We start from the raw sequence: 15,777 nt of genomic DNA, 5'->3' as shown, positions 1-15,777 counted from the left end.
CATATTAACTATAATGGTCATATGTCTATAATTATTATTATTTAAATATTATGTCATTCTTAAATTTAGTTATGTTAGGTAATTTATTCTTTAAGATATACTATTCTACATTATATAATGGTCCAATCTAATAAAATAAGTTTATTAATAAATCTATATTTACTAAAATTCTTAATTCAATATTAAAAAACAAACAAATAAAATCCCTATTACCATTCTTAGACTAATATATATGAACATTATTAATTATAAAAATTAGTTATATATTTCAATTTAATACATATTAAATAATATACACAAAAACTATATTGAATTTATATTATATAAAACAAATAAATAAATTAATTTTATATAAATTAATTATATTATTATAATATAACAAATATATTAAATCTGCCATATATTTATATTTAATATATATTAAACAGATTAATATACAAATAAATTAATATTGAATTTATATTCTATGTAACAAAAATATATTAAATTAATATAAAATAAAATTATATTATTATAATTTAACAAATATATTAACTTTATATAAAATATATTAAACTTATATTATATATAACACATAAATTTTAATCTATATTAAATAGATTAATATACAAATAAATTTATATTATATATACCAAATAAATTAATATTGAATTTATATTCTATATAACAGAATTATATTAAATTAATATAAAATAAATTTATATTATTATAATTTAACAATATATTAACTTTATATAAAATATAATAAACTTATATATAACAAATAAATTTAAATTCAACTTAATGATTTATATTCACTCTACATTCAAAGGACAAACCTGCCAAAAGAGAAATTAAAGGAGGAGGAAGACAGAAACCCTAAGACCTAACCCAAAGAGGAATGAGGAGGCTAGGAAGACAGGGCTGGGACCCAGCAACGGCTAATCTTCCAACCATCATCCCTATTAAGATTGTTCGGCCTTTTCTCAATCTCCAGGGCCTCTCTAAATTTGCGATGGTGAAACTGCGGAATTTTGGCAATGACTTGAGCATCCTCTATGCATATATGATGCATAGTCTTCCCCGCATGCTCAGCCAGGGCCGAGGACTTGGTCCTACCATGTCTTAAGTCAGCCGAATGCTCGCTGATCCGCTGATTGATAGACCGACCAGTTTCACCAATATAAGGGGTCCCACAGGAACAGGGAATGACATAGACACCCTTCATGCTCTTAGGGTCAACCAGGTCTTTTACAGACCTGAGGGAGCCACGGATAGTATTGAGAGGTCTAAAAGTTGCGGATACATCATACTTCCTTAGAATCCTCGCAATCCTGTCCGTGGTCCCTTGGATGTAAGGAAGGTTCACACCCAGGACATGATCTTTAGGAACCCTTCAGGTTGAAGGTTCCTTCTTGGCCTTGACGAAGGCTTTTTGACCGAGGTGTCTATTGTAACCATTCTTCTCAAAAACTTCTAGGAGGTGAGCCTTCTCCGTTTCCAGGCTCTCCTTATCCGAAATTCTCACAGCACGGGTGGCAAGAGTGCTCAGAACCCCTAACTTCTGAGCGGGGAAATGATGCGACGAAGCATGCAAGTATTGCTCAGTATGCGTCTTCTTTCTAAACACCTGATGAGAAAAGGAACCATCCACCTTCTTCGAGATGAGAACATCCAAGAACGGAAGACAACCATTCTCTTCTTTTTCCATCGTGAATTTAATCGCGGCGGATTGGTTATTGAGGTGACAAAAGAAACGATCCAGCTCGTCCAGACCATGAGACCAGACAACACCAGTATCATCGACAAATCTTTTCCACAGCTTTGGTAAGAGACGAGAGGAGGCCAAAGCCTTAGACTCAAAATCCTCCATGAAGAGATTAGCGACCACCGGGGACAAGGGGGAGCCCATGGCAACTCCACAAGTCTGCTCATAGAATTCTCCTTCGAAGCTGAAAAAGGTAGAGGTAAGGCAAAGCTCAACCAACTTAGCCGTATCAGGGTCGGTCAGCTTAGCCGGATTGGTTCTTCAACTTGTCCTGACGATGAACCACACTGGTTGGTTCGAAACGCGTCGACAAAAGATTGATTATGTGATTTTGCCGAAGATTATCTAAACAATGTTATGGATCACAGAAGTCTAAATTCCTTAAAGATTCAATTTCTTAATTTGTACTTTTTGGTGGCTTAATATGAAATAATTACACAATAATTAAATAATATTTTTATATCTTTATAATTTTGATCCATATTTACAAGTTATATAAGTTATATTGAATTTAATTTAAGATATTCTATATAACTCATCTATTCGATAATGATTTGTTTTTGGATAACTATCATGTTGTCATAATATTAATGTGAAGTTATTAAAGTTTATTAATTTTTATAATTAGTAAGAAGTGTGAAAATGTATAAATTAAATGTTTAATTTAAAAACCTCTATCTTTTCAATGGGGACTACAACTTCATAAAATAGATGGTTACTAATATATGTTTTACCATAGAATATTTAGCATGCAAAACATTCAATGTTCTAATATGAAATGGTTATCTTTTGTCAACTTAAGTTGATTAAATTTTCTTAGATTAAGGAGACTATGGTGACTATAACTTGACAATAACATATAGGCATAAACAAAATTCAATGCTCTCCTCAGAAATGCATATTTCCTGCCAGTTATAAAAGTTAATGAGCTTTACCTAGATTGTGAATACCTTGGATACTACAACCTACTAAAAATAGATAGGCGTAGCATCCCAAAGAAAAAAAAGATTTAATTTATTATTATTATTTTGTTGTCTTCTTTCTTTGTGTGAACAAAAGCCTCCAAACTTACCACCCTAGGTTTTCCATTGCAACATTAGTTATTAAATTGATTCATTATGTGGATGACTCCAAGGCTATGCTTATTCTTGAATATACATACTTATAAGACAATAATCATACAGTTTCTTTGGTAAATAATGTTGAATAATCTTTCGTGTTCATCTTAATCATGTGACCTTGGTATTATGAGAAAATTTTACAAACTTTTGCAATAGATCTAATCACCTACCACCTAGCAATTTGATGCTCTCAGGAATGGTGAGTTTTGATCTACGATTCATAACATTTAGGGTTCCCTTGGACGATTTGACATGGAGGAGGTGGTTACATGGTAACCACCCTCTCTCTCAACGCCATAAGAAACTCATTTCCCTTGTGCTCTTCACTGATTTATTCTTTGCAACTACTATAGAAAACTACACATGGTCAGCACTTGGTTTAGCCTCTCCTCTGACGCAGGCCACAACAACTAACCCATGTTCTCTGATATTTTTTTCAGTGTCTTGGGTTTTTGTTTTTAGTTTTTTTCTTTGTGTTCGAATTCTAATTTCTTTTTCCTTATGTCAATGAGTTAATAGCTTACCTTTCCTTACAAGGGAAAACAATGATGCTGGGATTCCTATAACGAACTAGGCCATGACTGTAGTTTGATCCCTCCCGAAAGGTTATAGTATTGGATGGATTCCACTGTGATAAACGTATTCCCTTTCTTCAATCATCATTCTCTGTAAGAAAAATTTGTGTTCCCCTCCGAGTAATCCTAAATGTTGTTTTCAGGTTTTATGTTGGAGACATTACAAGGAAAGAGATCCCTACTCAGTTATCCAATTACCCAAGACATTTTATCAGTTGCTTCCCCACTTTACATGAAGCATTTCAATGGAGTCTAATCTCATTCCACTTTGCTCTATTTATTTATGGAAGTCGTGCTATGGAAGGGAGCTACCAATACTTCCATTGGATAATTTTATCTCATTCTCATGATCTTCTTGACAAGATATTCTCAAATGCAATGTAGGGGTTTAGAGAGCCTACATTGTTAGGGTTATTTCACAAGAATTCTGTATAAGTCTTTCCAATGCTATAGAATTCTTGATTTCAGATTGATCAGGGTCTCAAGATAAGTTATGAGTTTACATATTCGACATGCATCAAGTTCTAGCCACTATGGTCAACGTCCAATACCCTCTTGAAAGTTTTGCCGATCTGTTTAATATTTAAATATACACGGTTAATAAAAAAATTCTTACGAAGTTCATTCATGTCCCAACTAAGAGACCGCCACATGGGGCCTCCAAAGTTATTGTTACTTACATTTATTTTTTTAATTTCATACTTGCAAGGTTATAGTCAGTGGGTTTTTAAAAGAACATATCTTTTTCTTAACATTGATTTTCGTTGGATAAACCTTTTCCTTTTTCCTCAATTATAAAGTTGTGCTGTAAATTTTATGTCTTCTAGAGATCCTTTTATTAAAATTTCTAATTTATTTTCTTACTACTTCGATAGGGTTTCATCAGAAATGAGGCTTGAGTTTAGCCCACAGTCTCTTAATGTTGTAGTGGGTCAAGCCCTTGTTTTTCAAAACTGTTCAAGGTGCAAGGACACTTAGGATTATTGTTTTGGAGAATTTAGCATCTATGGATAAACACTAATTCACTAGACAAGTAGTTGTGCCTAGAACAATAGTTTAAAGTGTTTTAGACTTTTCCTATAAGAAATAGATAAGAAGAGAGGATAGAAGGCCTACCTGTAGTTCTGCTTTCCTCTTGTCTCCCTTGTATTGATTATGTCGCTCCTTCCCGTACATAATCCGCTTGAAAAGTACCCTATAAACACAACAGAAGATGAAAACCGATCAAAGCATATGAACCATTGAATATAAATGAAAGGAATGAGAAGCAATTCATACATATAATCATTGTGAAAGAACACATCATATGGAAAAAGGCTCAAACACTTTATTAGATAGAAGAAGGAACTACAATCATCAGTGTCTGATTCAAAGTCATTCCTCCATCTTGGATCCCATCCACATCACATCAAAAGTAAGACAAGCTTGTGGTATCACATCATTTGCTCCAAAGTCAAGTCTCATAGCAACATTATCTCCTTACAATTCAACATAATTCAGCCAACCCTTAATCACTTAGATGAGTGGTCAATTTATAGGAGGATGAAGGAGGTTTTGTCATAAATGGTGGCATTGAATGGCCTTCCATACTTAGAATTAATTCCATGGAGGAAGGAATGAGAGGATAGGATGCTCGTTAACTCATTACTCATCCATTTTCGAGCTCATAGGAGTTGATAACTGAGGGAAGCTTCTAGATGAATCCAAGAGATAAGAATATTCCCTAAACCCCAATTGAATTTCAGTTAAATTTGCTTAGCGCTGCCTAAAGAGTGCTTAGGTGCTCTGCAGAGCACCCTGATAGTGTATCTACCTGCTCTGCAGAGCACCGTGGCAGTCTATCTACCTGCACTTGTCCCTTTAAATACCATTTCTGGATGTCTTAGGTTATGAAACTTTCTAGGAAGGAGGCATTCAAAGGGGTGACTTGTTTAGGGCATGTAGCAACTAAAGTTAGGGTTTGATGAACCCTAAAACACTGATCTGAATGTTGGGATTTGATGTGCCCAAATGGATCTGTAACAGCTTCCCCTTAAAGCATGAAGTCAAAAAAATGCCAATGTCGAATGAAATGCTTTACGATGTGATGAGGAGGTATCGAAGTGTAAGGTGACCTGCATCAATTACAATACATATATCATGATATTTGATTTTACATGAATTTTTGAATCTTTGAGGGAGGGAATACCCATGCTTAGCTTATAAACTTTCATTACATGTACATAAACAATCATCTACAGATATAGACCCATGATCGGAATTACTATCAATGTAAATTCATTGTACATATGATTTAGTACTCCTGATATCGAAACCCAGATGGATGAAACTAGATCTAGGGTCTTCAATCTTGTTCAACCATTCACTCTAGTATGAGTCTAACCATGTGAATATGTGATCTGATGTCAAACATGGGAAGACATCATTTGATTACCAATCGATGATGTAAGTTGTTAACAGATGCGAGAGAAATCACTGATAATGATAATGATCCTCAAGGTATTGCAGTACATTTTACATGTTGTGAATGTATGATTTGATGTCGAACACCATACAAAGTCTTTTGGTCGAAGGCCATTGATGTATGCCTATCACTAAAATCGAGAAACCTTCCATTGATGCATGCAAGCCTCAAGGTACTGAATGGGTGTTTCTAAGTCAAGTTCTTGGATAATGAGTTGATGTTGACAAGAAGTGAATCGTCGCAGGAGGGCCTTGATGTATCCCACATCAACGACACAAAATGAGTGTAGTAATTTTAGAGATGGAATTTGACTGACGACGCAAGGTTCAGGAATGGCAGTCATGAAAATGAAGGTTTATGGTATTGCAAAAGATGGATTTTGACTCGACGAGTTCTCTTGAACATGTTGGCAACACTAAAGTGAATTGGTAGCATTGACCCAAAACAAAGCGATGGATGGTATGATAGACCAATGGTGTGATAACCATCAAGCTAATAACCCAACCCAAATAGTAATGGCAACGAAGTGAAAGTGTCATGTTCAAAAGCAACCTATTACCATAAAGTGGTTTTCCCCTTTTTCCATTTTTCCCAGTCATTGCTAACCAATACCACTTTATTTCTATCAAGCTTGAGGGGGATAACATATGCTTGTTGTATAATTTCACCCTTCAGGTGAATCGAACGCTATTTCATTTTTTAACGTGTCTAGTGAAGGTGAAACTTAGTCTTGTCTAGATGGACCAGTTTGTCACTATTTGATGTTTTTAACGAGTTTAACGACAAAGATAAGTTGGTCCTTTTCATGTTTAGAGAGTTTGAAAAGGTACAAAAAGAAAACTCCACAAGTTATTTTTCGTAAGTTAATCCCGCAAGTCTGAAAAAGCGTAAAATAATACAAGAGGTATATCATTTCCAATCCATTAACGCGCTGGAAAGGACAAGTGCTCGATAATCTTTTCATGTTTAGAGAGTCTGAAAAGAGCTTAAAGAGGACTCCATTTTGAGGAACGAGTGGTGTCTAGGATAGCAACTGGTTCCAGTGATGTTGGAACTTCTCAAAACATGTAGATTTATGTGAATAGGCTGGCTAATAAAACCACTCATTGTAATTGTTCCTCAAAAAGGGTAAAAAAACCAAGTGAAAGCGTATGATTGGCCAAGTAGATAGTGACGATGGAAGGAGAAAAACCAAGACTCATCTGATGAAAGAGGCTGATAGAATGGTAATCACAAGGGTTAAAAATGGAAATGGGTTCATTTTTAGACAAGCTTGAACCTTAGGGAGCTATGCTTGGATTCAATTTCATGTTTACACAAGCTTGAAATGAAAAACTATGCTTGGATTCAGTTTCATTTTTACGCAAGCTTAAAATGAAAAACTATGCTTGAGATTGGTTTACATGCCCCCAACATGATGAAAGGGAGAGTCTCCTATAACCAGATGGAAATCACTACAGTGAAGCAGGACGGTTATCCAACACTTTTTGGGCTTCGTCCAGATAGGGACAAAGGTGAATGAGGTGATTCTCTTCACATAACCTACAGGGAAACTTAACTTTACCATTAGGTGCATGCCCCCCAAGCTTCATTACATTCACCTAACTAGACTACTCATTTCCATCAAGTGGATGGAATGAAGGTTTTTTTTACGAGATCAAGTGAAATACTCGACTGAGATTTTACGAGATCTAATCAAAGACTCGACTTAGAACTTGGGACCTTGTTTCATTTTTTAATGAGCTTGACACAAGACAAGGAACTCTTCTCAAATTCCTTGTTTCATTTTTTAACAATGTAAACTTTGAAACGGGAACTGATACTGTTACCCGTTTCGTAGAGATAGCAAAAAAGTGATCTGATTTTGAAAAGGGGTGATGCAGAACGAACATGTTTTTTTTAGAGCATAGTATTTGGCACTTTAATTTTTTTATGTACATTACGTTTTAGAATCGTTTTAAAATGGTAGTGATTTTCATGCTGATTTTAAAAAGTGAGTATTCTGCATCACCCCCTTTTTTTGAAAGACTTGTTTTTTGGCTTTAAATTTTCTAATGTATAAAATGTAAATAATTATTTTCTAAATTTGATCATTTTTGAAGTGGTCGTTTTCTTCACATTTTTTTTTTTTTTTTTTTTTTTAATTTTAACTCTTTTTTTAGTGAGGTTTTTTTTGTTTTGCATTTTTAAATTAGGAGGTCGATATTTAGAATTTTCGATATTCTACATATTTATACATCCTTAATTAATTTTTCAATCCACATGAAATAATTGTTTCTAAAAAACAATATTTTTTAACAATGGACATAAAAATAACTATTTTTAACATAAATATAACTAAAAAACTACATGTTATGATAATTTTTTGCAAGAATTAACATGTCAAAATCACAATTTTTATATGATAATTTTAACTAAAAATGGTTAAATAATAGCTTTTTTATGAACTTCATGTCAAAAAAATAATAATAATCATTTTTTTTTCAAAAAATAATGATTAACTTAAAAATCAATGTGAAAATCACATATTATAGATATTGAACATATAACAACGCTAATTGAGTGTTTATTCTTCTAAAAAAATGTCAAAGTCAAAACATTGCAAAGCTTGATTTACAAGCATAACTTAAATTTAATCAACAATGTCACGTAATCCAAACTCTTTGTCCTCTAGAGTTTCATCATTGTCTTCTTCCACAATATTTTTTGTTTCCTTTTGCTCATTTTCCTCTTCTAATGGGTCTTTGATGTCTGCGAATCTCGCACACAACCCCTCGTACCCCAACCCTCTCAACCCCCCCCCCCTCTTCCCCAGCCCGGGCACCCTCACCCGCCCCCCCAACCGACCCCCCACCCAGCCCCGGCGCCCTCACCCGCCTCCCGGCCCGAGCGCCCCCACCCACCCTCACCCGTCCCCCACCCTAGCCCAGGCACCCTACCAACGCCCCCCGCCCGGGAGCCCACACAACCCCCCACGCCCCAACCCTCTCAACCCCTCCCAGCTCGGGTGCCCTCACCCACCCCCCAACCGCCCCCACACCTGGCCTCTGCGCCCTCACCCACCTGCCGACCCGGGCACCCTCGCCCACCTTCACCCGCACCCCACCTTGACCCGGGCGCCCTCACCCACCCTCACCCGCTCCCCCACCTGGCCCGGGAGCCCTCACCTGCCCCCCTGCCTGGTGCCCTCACCTACCCGCCCGCCCGGCCCGGGCACCCTCACTCGCCCCCCTGCCCGACGCCCTCACCCGCCCCTCGCGCCCGGGCGCCCTCACTCGCCCACCCTCACCCGGCCCCCTGCCGGGCGCCCTCACCCACCCCCCTGTCCAGCGCTCTCATTCGCCGCCCTATCCAGCGCCCTCGCACGCCCGCCCGGCGCCCTCACCCGCCTCACCCGCCCGGGCGCCCTCGCCTACCCGCCCGCACGGCGCCCTCGCCAGCCCGCCCGGGCGCCCTGACCTGCCCGCCCACCCGGCGCCCTCGATCTCCCGCCCGGCGCCATCGCCCGCCCTGTGCCCGCACCCGCTCTGGCGCCCTCGCCCACACACCTCAGCGCCCTCACCCGCCCGCCCGCCCAACGCCCTCACCCGCCCCCCTATCCAGCGCCCTCACCCGCCCCCCTGTCCAGCGCCCTCGCATGCCCGCCCGGCGCCCTCACCCGCCCGGGCACCCTCGCCTGCCTGCCCGCCCAGCACCCTCGCCAGTCCGCTAGAGCGCCCTCACCTGCCCGCCCGCCCGGTGCCGTCGATCTCCCGCCCAGCGCCCTCGCCCGCCCTGGTGCCCTCGCCTACCCGCTCGACATCATCACCCGCCTCACCTACTCGGGCGCCCTCGCCCACACACCTCAGCGCCCTCACCCACCCGCCCAACGCACTCACCTGCCTACCCCCCGGGGCGCCCTCACCTGCCCGCCCCCATGAGTGCCCTCACCCACCCTCCCTCGGCCCCGCCACCCGAGCGGCCCACGCCCCCGCTCGGCAGGCGGCAAGACGATTCCCTGGCGGGCGAGGGTGATTCCCGGAATCGCCCTGCCACTTGTTGGGCGGGGGTGCGGGCGGCCCGGGTTGCGCGGCCCAGGCAGGGTGGGTGAGGCCACCCTAGGGGGTGGGCGGGTGATGGCGCCCAGGCGGAGGGGGCAGACGGGTGAGGGTGCTGGGCGGGCGAGCGAGCGAGGGCCCGGGTGGGTGAGGCGGGTGAGGGCACCGAGCGGGCGGGTGAGTGGGTGAGGGCGCAGGGGCGGGCGGGCGGGCAGGTAAGGGCGCCCGAGCGTGTGAGGCGGGTGAGGGCACCATGTGGGCGGGCGAGGGCGCCCGGTCAGGTGAGGCGAGTGAGGGCACCGGGCGGGCGGGCGGGTGAGCGTGCCCGGGCGGGCAGGCGAGGGCGTCAGGTGGGCAGGCGGGTGAGGGCGTGCGGGCGGGCGGGCGAGGGCGTCGGGCGGGCAGGCGGGCAAGGGCAAGCGGGCGGGTGAGGGCGCCGTGCGGGTGGGCGAGGGCACCGGTCAGGCGGGCAGGCGAGAGCGGGCTGGTGGGTGAGGCGAGTGAGGGCTCCGGGCGGGCGAGGGCGTCGGGCGGGCGGGCGGGTGAGGGCCGCCTGGGTGATTCCCGGAATCGCCCTTTCGCCTACCAGGTGGGGGCATGGGCCGCCCGAGTGGCGCGGTCAAGGCAGGCGCCACCTGAGCAACCCACGTCCCCGCTCGACAGGAGGTAGGGTGATTCCGGGTGTAAGGTCCTCGAGTTAGCCGGGCATGGTTGGGCGCGGGTGAGCCGGGCCGCACAACGGTCGAAGAGCGCGGGCATGCGGGCACACAGGTAGGCAAGCTGGGCCACACGACGGTCGAAGAGCACGGGCACGTGGGCGCACAGGCGGGCGAGCGAGAGCATAGGCGGGCGCACGAGTTGAGCTGCACGCGACGAGCGCGCGGGTGGGTGTGCGAGCTGGGCTGCACACGAGCAGGGCGCAACGCGGTCTACACGACAATGCGACATAACATATGCGATGAGACTTTGCGATGGTGGACAAACAAAGGCAAAGTGCTTTGGCATATACCCATCCTTGGAACGTTTGCGTTGATGGGGTGGCTGACCTACGATGAGGTGTTGTGGCCGACTTGATGAGCACCCAAATGATGTGATGGAGGAGTATGTGGGCGGTCAGCTGGGCAGCCCACCCACACCCCACGATGGGTATAAACACTTGTGAGTTGAGCATTCAACTCATCATCATTCGATCAAGCTTCTTTCGCTCAAGTGTAGTGCGCAGTTCTTTGTGCGCAGAAGTGACAAGAGGTGAGCGCATAGCTCATGCGCTAGTCTTGGTGAACGCACGAAGATAGTTCATACTTGGAGATTGGGTGAAGGCGTGGGAAAGGTGTGCCCAGTGATCGGTCGAAGTGCAGATTTGTGTCAAGACCTGACGAGGGAGTCTTGGTGGTTCGGGTGACCACCCGCCCATAGTGCAAGGTGTACACAAAGGTTGTAAAAGGTAGGTTTGCCTCTATTGTAAATTTGGCTAAGTATAGACTTGGATTTTGCCAAGAATACTTGTGAAGCTTGTATTATTGAAGAAAGACTGATTAATATATATTGTTGGGCAGACTCATTGTTCAGGGAGTTGCCCCTCCCTTTATACTATGCAATTTTTTTTCTCTTTTATAATTACTGATGATAATGAATGAGTATGGGTGTTCATTAGTATAAAGGTTAAACACAATATTACTTGGTTGCGAAACACAAACTAAGTAAGAAAAAGTGAATTAGGCGTAGTCCATGAACATTAGTATTGGTGACAAGAAAGTGTTTGGTGGTGCCACACCTCACTATAAGTGATTGGAAGACTACCGCAGGTGTAGGGGCGTGACAGGTGGTATTAGAGCAGCTGATTTAGGGTATTGAAGGTTGAAGCTGCCACACACCTTCACCAAAGTGAAGGTGGTATCAGAGCTTCAGTTTGAAGTTGGTGAGCAGGGTTGCTCGTGACAGTGGAAAGGGTACTTGTAGGTGGAGGAAGCCATTTCACACAAGTGGAACAAGGGTTGGTTCAGGTTGCAGGCTACTTGGTGAAACTGTTGGATGGTCAAAACTAGATTGCAAAAGAAGAAGAAGCTGTTAGAGATGGCGGCTGAATCTCAGGCTGGGACTATTCATGGACAAGATGCTACTTTAGCACTTATGGAAAAGATGTTGTTGAGCATGGAGGTTAAGGAAACTTCATGGGATAAGAAGATGGACTTGTTCGCTAGGGAACAAGAGGCCAACTTGAAGATGAAGGAAGAGTTTGATGAACTCCAAACACAGCATGAGTACACTGATCTTATGTGTACACAACTTGAAATAAGGATCAAGGAGGTTGAGGAAGAAAGGGATCAGGGTCTTGCAGAGATCGTGAACTTGAAGAAATCTCTTGACGAAGCCAGAGATGAGATCACGGTGTTGAAGAAGGCTGTGAGGCATAACTCAGGAGGAGGAGTGCCTCATGTGAAAGTCAAGGAACCGGAATCTTATGATGGCACAAGGAATCCAAAAACTCTTGGCAAATTTCTATGGGACATGGAGCAATATTTGGAACGGTTGGGTCTATCTGATGATGAGACAAAGGTCAAGGTAGCTGCTCAGTTCTTAACAAAGGATGCTAAGATGTGGTGGCGAAGGAGGATGGACCAGATTGCCAATGGCAGTGCTGATAACATTGCTTCGTGGGATGACATGAAGAAGGCTTTGCAGACCCATTTTAGTCCTCAGGATGAAACATGGGAAGCAAGGATGAAGATTAAGTACATAAAGCAGACCAAGAGCCTACAACCATATCAGCGAGAGTTTGCAAGTGCAGCTCTGGAACTTCCTGACATGGCAGAGAGGGAGAAGGTGTTCAACTTCATTATTGGGTTGAAGCCTTGGGCACGCAATGAAGTGAAGAGGCAGAAGATTAGGACACTTGAGGAAGCTTTTGCTGTTGTTGACAGGTTGGTGGAGCATTATGATGAGACTTCTTATGACAAAAAGAAGAAGTCTGATAAGCCGAAGGATAAGAAGAAGGATGATGCTTCCAAATCGGATGATAGTTCAAAGATGAAGAAAGCCTTGAAGTGTTGGATATGTGCTGGACCACACACGATGAAGAATTGTCCTTCTAGACCAAAGGTGGCTACTATTGCACAATCTGATGCGAAGAATGAAGGTGATTCTGTGGGGATCATGCAGATACTTGGTGCTTCTGCTACTACGAAGGTGGACTCTAGGAGGGATCCTGAGAGGAATAGATTGGAGTATGTTCGAATGAAGGTTGGAGGTGCTGATGTACTCACTATGGTGGATAGTAGGGCCTCTCACAACTTCATGGGCGAGGATACTGCGAGAAGGATTGGGCTGAAATTTGTACCGGCAAAGGCACAAATGAAGACAGTGAATTCTCCTCCTATTGAAATTCTTGGTATAGCTGAGAGGGTGGACACTACACTTGGTGAATGGACAGGGAAGGTTGATTTCACTATAGTGTGGATTGATGACTATGAGGCTATATTGGGGATGGAATTCATGAAACAATTTGATGCTATGATTGTTCCACATTTGAAGAAGCTCTACATTTATGATGGAAGGGAAGATGTACCCATTGGTGTGCCAACCATTGGAGTGACAAGGCCTGATTGTAAGTTGGGAGTGATGCAAATGGAGGATGAGAAGAGAATGGGAGACATGAGTAAGCCGTTGTCTAGTCTTGAGGAAAAGCTTACCGAGCAGTCATTGGTCATCAGGTCACTTTCAGATAGCATTTTGGACTTGTCAAGAAGGCTAGAGTTGGTTGAGGATGATGATGATGATGAGGAGGCATATGTGAGGCCGGATGTCCAAAAGGAAGAATGGGTTGCTTATCTACAAAGGATGGAGATTGAGGATCCTGATACATCGATCAAGTTGATTAGTGAGGGAGAGCCTTCAAGCTCTACTCCCTCTACATCTTCTTAGATGGATGAGAAGATGGGACTCATTGTTAGCTGCTCATGGCAGTGAGTCCCTAAACATGTTGAGCAGGTATGATTGATGATGTAGGGATGGCTTGGCATCAAGCATCATGACATGTTGCAGATGAGATGGATGGAGTTCCATGGACCTGGGCATGGGTTGCACTTATGGAGATAGATTCTTGATCGAGTTGAGGATGTGGCAGGATGTTTTGAGGAACAACTGATGATGGCATGAGGATGTTCACTCTCATGGTTTGAGCATGATAGTTGGATTAGCTACCCAACTAGAACAGACATGGGTCGCGAAGTGTGTAGAGATATGTTAACATTGTGTTGGAGTATCATAGCAGAGGTTCACATGATGACACATGATGAGGTTGACACGAGATGTTGCAGTGGGCATGTATCTTGAGATGGAGGGACTAGCCTTCCACGATGGAGAGCAGCATGTGGAGATTGTGACAGAGCGGTCGATGATCATGGATTGAGATGATATCTAATGTATGACATGCCGACAAGGTGTATACCTTGGTATGGTTATCTTGGTGGCGGTTGGTCACTGAGGTGAGACATAATGGAGATGGGGGTTCTACATATGTTGCAGGGATGTTTGGTTTATGTGGAGGAGTTGACATCATGGATAATGATGTTCTTGGTAGATGGTTACCGAGATGATATGTTGTCGAGGACTACAACGATTTCAGGTGGAGGAGGATGTAAGGTCCTTGAGGTAGCCGGGCGCGGTTGGGCGAGCGGACGCGGTTGGGAGTGGGCGAGCCGGGCTGCACGACGGTCGAAGAGCGCGGGCACGTGGGTGCACGGGTGCACAGGTGGGCGCACGGGTGGGCGCATGAGTTGAGCTTCACGCGACGGGTGCGCGGGCGAGTGGGCAGGCGCGTGGGCAGGCGCGGGGACGGGCGCGCGAGCTGGGTTGCACGCGGGCAGGGCGCGGGCGCGGTCTACACAACAATGCGACATAACATATGCAACGAGACTTTACGATGGTGGACAAACAAAGGCAAAGTGCGTTGGAATATACCCATCCTTGGAGCATTTGCGGTGATGGGGTCGCCGACCTACGATGACGTGTTGTGGCTGACTTGATGAGTGCCCAAACGATGCAATGTAGGGGTGTGTGGGCAGTCGGCTGGGCAGCCCACCCACACCCCACGATGGGTATAAACACTTGTGAGTTGAGCGTTCAACTCATCATCATTCGATCAAGCTTCTTTCGCTCAATTGTAGTGTGCAGTTCTTTGTGCGTTGAAGTGACAAGAGGTGAGTGCATAGCTCATGCGCTAGCCTTGGTGAATGCATGGAGATAGTTCGTACTTGGAGATTGGGTGAAGGCGTGGACAAGGTGTGCCCGGTGATCAGTCGAAGTGCAGATTTGTGTCAAGACTTGACAAGGGTGTCCTCGTGGTTCGAGTGAGCACCCGCCCATCGTGTAAGGTGTACAAAAAAGGTTGTAAAAGGCAGGTTTGCCTCTATTGTAAATTTGGCTAACTATAGACTTGGATTTTGCCAAGAATACTTGTGAAGCTTGTATTATTGAAGAAAGACTAATTAATATATATTGTTGGGTAGACTCATTGTTCAGGGAGTTGCTCCTCCCTTTATACTGTGCAATTGTTGTTCCCTTTTATAATTGCTGATGATAATGAATGAGTATGGGTGTTCATTAGTATAAAGGTTAAACATAATATTACTTGGTTGCGAAACACAATTTAAGTAAGGAAAAGTGAATTAGGTGTAGTCCATGAACATTAGTATTGGTGAAAAGAAAGTGTTCGGTGGTGGCGCACCTTGCTATAAGCGGTTGGAAGACTACCGCAGGTGTAGGGGCATGACACCTGGTATCGCCTTGCCGCTTGCCGCCTGGGTGGCGCCTGCCTCGGCCGCGCCACCCTGGC

The sequence above is a fragment of the Pinus tabuliformis genome, chromosome X (genome assembly GCF_031772625.1).
Source record: "Pinus tabuliformis cultivar Carrire ecotype Pingquan chromosome X, CPIR1, whole genome shotgun sequence".
NCBI lineage: Eukaryota > Viridiplantae > Streptophyta > Pinopsida > Pinales > Pinaceae > Pinus > Pinus tabuliformis.
The sequence above is the reverse complement of the archived record's forward strand: the minus strand, read 5'-3'. Positions refer to the sequence as shown.